A 6,905-nucleotide genomic window follows, 5' to 3' on the forward strand; every position below is an offset into this window, starting at 1 on the left:
TTTTTTATGTACTTCTTTGTTCATTAATGAGGTTGAGAAATAGCTAGGTGAAAAAGATTCCCTCTGGCAATCAAGTATATTTTTAATCTCTTTCCTTACCAAGTAGTAAGGATTGTTTCCAGCCCATTTAACTGCAAATTGAGTTCTCTGATCTCTCTAGCTTCTCATCTCCATGGCAACCTGTTATTACTTGAAACTGCTTTTCTGTTGAGAAGAAAAAAAAAAGCTTTTAAGTTCTGAACCACGTGAAGTCACTCCTTTTGAATTTTTAACCTTTTCCCAAGAACTATCAATCATCCATCTTCTTTCCTTTTACTAAAATGTATTCCTTCTTTGTCTATTTAAATCAATACAAGCTCACCTCTTAGATGCTGTACTTTCTTATCTGTAGGTAATAAAGAAATGTTTCTAATTGAGATTATTTCAATAGTATTTAAAATACTTTAGTAAGAATTTTTCAGTGATTTTACTTTTTTAATTGAGAGGCTGTATTTTAGTAGCCTCACTAACTAGCCAGTGCTACAGATTGCTGAAGTAAGCCTGATGGCCATGAAAGATTCAGTCCTTGTTTTAGTAAACCTTGAGATTTAGTTCACAGGAACACTGTTTACAGCAGATTGTGCTGTTAGAACTGTATCGATGAGTGTAGCCAATAATTTTACTACCAGCTATGCATTCTCAGGTACTTTAATTAAGTCCCTCAGTGTAGGAAACAAATCCCCACAGTTTCTGTAATATTAGCTCTTGTTACTGGTGAAAATTAGGTCTGGGCTACATGACACTGGACAGCCAAGGCACCAAGAGATGATGTTACTGAAAGCTTGGTCCCTGTCCCCAGTGCCGAACCAAAATACGGAGGACAGTGTTGGAGGGTAAAGGAAAGAAGATGTAATCTCTCAGTGGGTGAGGAGGTAGCAGACTTCCGTGTCTCCAGAACTGCTGTCCTGCTGGATGAGGGTGCTCTGGGGCTTCTACGAAGGCACCAGGGACAGGAGAGTCAGGAGTGAGGGAGCTGCGCAGTAGGGCCTGGTTGGAGTCACAGTGGTTATTTGGTCTGGTTGTGTGTTCAGCTGGTGTCCAGGTTCCCGCCTGGTCAGCAGTGCTGTACATTTCAGGGAATTTTTATGAAGCCCAGTACTTTGTGTCCTGGGCCTAGAATTCCCCTGCCCGGGCCTGGAAGTCCCCTAACAAAACCCCTCAAGATATTACCAGTCATCAGGGTGTGACCTCGTGCATCTGGTGATTAGAACCTCACAGGGATGGATTCACTGAGTTAATTTTAGTGTGAGCAGAAGGCAGGGCAGGGGCACTCCAAAGGAGGGAGAGTGTAAGGCACTGTTGAGGGCTCAGTTTCAAAGGGGTTGATTCAAGGGAACAGGTTTATTCAAGAGGCCATTGGAGAGAAGAGTGGACTTCTTTAGTCCCAGGTATGCTGTTTCCAATTTGCAGGTTAACAGGAGGACTATAAACCAAAAAGGGAGTTGGAGGAAATTGTCCAACAGGTTTCTAGGGTCTGTGCTGACACCACTTAAGTTTGGCTGTGTTTTGCTGGTTGTAAATTCTTCCCTAATCTAGAATCTACTGTTCTAGCCATCTCCCTGCAATCAGCTCCTGTAATTATTGGGTCTGCATCCGCTTGAGCAAACGTTTTGATCAGCCACAAGATTAGCAGCTATCTTTTGTGTGAAAGGGAATGGAAAATGTACTTTTTTTCCTTTCTCTCTCTCTCTCTCTCTCTCTCTCTCTCTCTCTCTCTCTCTCTTTTTTTTACAATTGCAGTTGTAATTGTTGGCTTGTCACAAGGTTAGAATGTGAAAAGGAAGATATATTCATTATGGTTACACTTTGATTCAGTCATGTATCATAATTACGATTGTTACTGGATAATTCTGAATTGATTTGATAGTTTGTATTTTATGACATCTTTTACAAAATTTTTAAAAACCCTTCACTTTTCTCCTGTTTGTAAAAATGAGTACTGTATTTTTGATTGAGTATTTTAGAACAAAATATACCTTTAGTACTGATACCCTTCTGTGAGAGGCTGACAGTCTGAATTCTTCAAATCTATGAACAGTCCAAATCTAACAAGCAAAATCTGGAGAAGTGGAGGTTTGAATGTTACTGTGGTCTTAGAATGTTTTGTGCTAGTGTTCCCCTTAAAAGAGTTTTATAAACTGTATTACCTCATGATATTTTTGTGTTTGTAGCTGAAATGTTTCATCTTACATTTGAATAATTATCAACAATATCCTTTCCAGAAGTATATTTTAAATGCTTGTATTTTAAAGCAAATGGCTAAATGTTTCTACTAAATATATCCAGATAGTCTGAATGAGAAACAGTTTTGCAATCAGGCAGCATATCTGACAGCTCTTGTCCCGCATGTATGCCAGTGGAAACAAGAATGATTTAAGCTGTCAATAGGAAGGAATTTTAATGGGTTGTACAAGTCAGTAACAAGGGATCGTGTGATGAGATACCTGGTTCCCTGTGTAAAGAAGTGTTACCAGTCTTAACAGAGTTTGTTTTCAGGGAAATCATACATACTCATTAAGTTTTGTTGATGTTCTGGGAAGAATTGTCCCTAATTAAAAGAGGACAGGCACATATGCTCACTACGTTATCATGCATCCCTTGTTCAGTGGGGGATGGATATTTAGTATTAGAGTTAGGGGGTTTAGGGCTTTCTACATCAGAAAGATGAATCCAATAACCTATTGTGGGGATTGGGATCCCCAGCCATACTTACTCCAAGCTACTTGTCTCCCCGTAAGAGGTGAAGGCAAAGCAGAGACACAAAGTGCAAGGATTTGAGCAGGATTTCTTTTAAGAGGGTGAAGAGATGGTGCACGCTCAGACATGCTCGCCAGCAGCCCCATGAGGAGACTCACGGTGCCATGAGTAACGCACGTGTGCCTTCAGTGAGTGGGCACATGGGGTGGAGTTTGCATGATGACCTCTAGAAGGGTTTCATGGTGTCTCCATGCTGCATCAACATCCAGTGTTCATTGTGGTGTCTTCTTTTTCTCCTTAACATGGCGGTGTCTTGCATGATGGAGGAGGCTCAGGTACAGAATGGGAAAGTGAAGGTGCTGAATGGGCGTGGAAGAGGGTGGAGTTTTTATTTATTTGAAAGCATTATAGAGAAAGGTAGAGACACACAGAGAGAGGTCATCCCTGTGCTGGTTTACTCCCCAAATGGCCTCCATGGCCAGAGCTGAGCCGATCAGAAGCCAGGACCAGAAGCTTCTTCCAGATCTCCCATGGTGGATGCTCGGGTCCAAGCAGTTGGGCCAGTCTCTGCTGTTTTGCAGGCTCAAAGCATTAAGACTGGTGGAAACCTCTCACCTCTTTTGTTCCTCTCTAACTCCCTGCTTAGCCCACATCAAACCAGCTTCAGCAGTGTAGGGGCGCCAGGTTATTCTCGGGGAAAGTTCACCCCTGGAATAGACCTTATCCAATCAGTTGTGATTCTTGTCCGCTTGTGAGAATGCCTGGTTATTTTCAGCTCTAGCTTAGTCAAGGTTAGCTTATCTTTAGGATAGAGATTTTAGTTTGATACTTAATTTTGATTTATTTTTAAAAATAATAGTTAGGGGCCAGTGCCGTGGCTCACTTGGTTAATCCTCCGCCTGCAACACCAGCATCCCATGTGGGTGCCGGGTTGTAGTCCCGGTTGTCCTCTTCCAGTCCAGCTCTCTGCTGTGGCCCGGGAGGGCAGTGGAGGATGGCCCAGGTGCTTGGGCCCCTGCACCCACATGGGAGACCTGGAGGAAGCACCTGGCTCCTGGCTTCGGATCGGCGCAACACTGGCTATAGAGGCCATTTGGGGGGGTGAACCAACGGAAGGAAGACCTTTTTGTCTGTCTATAACTCTACATGTCAAAAGAAAAAAAAAAACCCACAGTTATACAATAGAATATTTACATTTGTTTCACATCTGGTATTTTACTAATATTTTTACTTTATGTTTTAATCAGTTTCTTCTGCAAATTCCATATATAAATTGAAATTAAAGTGTTATTTGTTTCCTGTCATGTGAGGTACTGAGATTACTGGGTTGTAATTATCATTACCTTATTTATTATCTACAGTTGATCAAATGTATTACAAATTTTATTACACATAAACATTTATTACTGAAATAAATTGATATTATTACTGTCCCTTTTTTTCTGTTTTATATGAATACACTGAGAACATCTGTTAATATAGCTCATCTCATGGATGTGAATGGATGGAAATTTGTTATCATGTCAACTTGATTTCTTGGAGGAATTATGAACTATATGGCAAAAATTGCATAATGGTTTATTGTCAGTAATTATTTTTAGTGATCAAGTTTCCTTTGTTGAAAACAGTTAAAAATAAACTGGATGAAGCAGAGTTGAATATAAACTGAATGAAAAAGGATTTGTTGCCCAGTCATTATAGTAATTAACTCTCAGTTTCTGGAAAATAGACCATCATATAATTATTAATTTGTTGTTTACCATAAAATACTCAAATTACAGGTGGAAATTAAAAACATTATGTAGTTCAATAGAAATTTAGCATTGCAGTTTTTTAATGAAATACTTCTAATCACATTCTGTAAATATATTTGTTGAAAAAAGTCTTGGAGTACAAATTACACTCATCTAGTAAATGGAGAATATTTGTAGTATATCAGTTGAAGAGGAAAAACCTTTTCCTTTACCCTCTTAAGGTAAAGAAGAGAGAGAGACCTTGCAAATTAAATTGACAAAAGGTAGATTAATAGGAAAGAGAATTTATTATGTATTAAGAGGTCTTCATGGAAAATAAGTGAATCCCCAAAGAAGTGGTTAGGTCAGGGACTTAAAGGCCATTTTTACAAAGAGGGGATAAATTGTGGAAAATAAATAAACAGAGTTGGGGGCTTTGGGCCTCTAGGGTCAGTAAATATATGGGGGAAGTAAAGAAAGAAAGTTATAATGCACACTCAACTGGGTACCTTCTACACTGATAAGAGTCATCTCTAGCAATTAAGAATTCTACTCCTCTTCCTGGTATGGAAGAGAGATACACCTTTACAAATGGAAATTTGTGTTATTTTTATAAAGGGAATTTATGCTCTATTTTTAGACAGAAATGGGTAGAGATCTTCTTGCTTTTGTTGTTTCTCAGTTGCCTTCAACTCAAAATAATCCTCATGCCAGTGTAGCATAATTTGGAGTGACACTCTGATCTTTGGTCCCTAATTAGGAAACCAGTGACATCTGTGTATACTTCCCTGCGTTAACGCCTCAGTGCTTGGTTCTCATTCTGAATTAGGTGACTGAGTAGCTGTATAGATAGACAAGCAGAGTTCATGCATTTAGAAAACTTTTTTTTTTAAAGATTTATTTATTTATGGAGAGGTGGAGTTAGAGACAGAGAGAGGTCTTCCATCTGCTGGTTCATTCACCAGATGGCTGCAACAGTCAGAGATGAGCTGATCTAAAGCCAGGAGCCAGCAGTTTCTTCCTAGTCTCCCTTGGGTGCAGGGGCCCAAGCATTTGGGCCAACTTCTGTTGCTTTCCTAGGCCATCTGCAGGGACCTGGATTGGAAGTGGAGCAGCTGGGATTTGAACTGGCACCCATATGGGATGTTGGCACAACACAGAGGCTTAACCTACTATGCCACAGCACCAGTCCCTAGAAAGCGTTTATTAAGAATATTCTAGGGGCCGGTGCTTTGGCGCAGCGGGTTAAGGCCCTGGCCTGAGGCACCGGCATCCCATATGGGCTCCAGTTCTAGTCCCGGCTGCTCCTCTTCCAATCCAGCTCTCTGCTATGTCCTGGGATAGCAGTGGAGGATGGCCCAAGTCCTTGGGCCCCTGCACACATGTGGGAGATTCGGAGGAGGCTCCTGGCTCCTGCCTTTGGATTGGCGAAGCTCCAGCCATTGCGGCCATCTGGGGAGTGAACCAGCGAATGGATGATCTCTCTCTCTGTCTCTGTCTCTATCTCTCTGTGTAACTCTGTCTTTCAAATAAATAAAATTTTTTTAAAAAAAGAACATTCTATATAATAGGCCTGCTAGGCACTAAAAATATAGCAACAAAGAAAACAGTTCTTGGTGTCACTGGTTTTTTAATCTAGTAGGGAATGCACAGACAAGTAAAAAGGTACTGAGTTATTAATTGGTTGACAACAAGGCAAAACAATGCTACAAAACTATGCATTTAGATGTAATTTTGTTTCTACTACTTTTTTTTTTTTTTTAAAGGCGGCATTAAAATCTAGTTATAAAGAAGATAGGCAGGGTACAGAAAGAACACAAGTCTCTAACCCGGCCTCTTAGGCTTTCTACTCGGCTGGGAGAAGACATCTCTGAGGTTAAATCTAGACTGTAGCTTCTTGTTTAAATTTAGGATTCTGTTTATCCCTTTGTATGCCTTGCTCACTGCCATGTAATTTGTGAGTGGTGGTAGTGACACTGTATACCAGTTCTCTTCTTCAGCCTAGTGCCCCCAAAAGATACATCTTTGAAGTGGAAGTTATCCTATCTATTCTGTTCACTTCACAGGTGTATTGCCAGGATTAAGTACGAGAGTGTACAGTAAATCTTCTTAGAAAAGCTAACGTGTTACATAAATGGAATTTATGATGAAATGAAATAGAGTTCCCATTGTAGCTCTCGCTGTATGTACACCTTCCACTAGAGAGAGTCTTTTTTAAGGGAAACCCTTAGGATTACCTTGGGTAGGGGTTTTCTCAAGGCAAGTATCAGAAAGAAGTGTGGTTGTTGTTTTTAAAAAATACTTTTTATATTTGCTACATATTAAGTATTTTATGTCACTAAATATTTTTGCCAAAATGCCTAAAATGGGGAAAATTAGAAAGACACTTCAGAAAGGCCATTGACAGAAAATTTGACATTGAGTGATGATCATGAT

At 40.1% G+C, this 6,905-nt stretch overlaps 1 protein-coding gene across 1 annotated transcript in view; it reads left to right on the forward strand.

Moving 5' to 3' along the window:
- XPR1 (xenotropic and polytropic retrovirus receptor 1) overlaps positions 1-6,905 on the forward strand; it is a 227,427-nt gene that overhangs the window by 172,898 nt on the left and 47,624 nt on the right. The gene's annotated exons all lie outside the window — the stretch shown is intronic.

Source organism: Oryctolagus cuniculus, chromosome 7 (genome assembly GCF_964237555.1).
Source record: "Oryctolagus cuniculus chromosome 7, mOryCun1.1, whole genome shotgun sequence".
NCBI classification, from domain to species: domain Eukaryota; kingdom Metazoa; phylum Chordata; class Mammalia; order Lagomorpha; family Leporidae; genus Oryctolagus; species Oryctolagus cuniculus.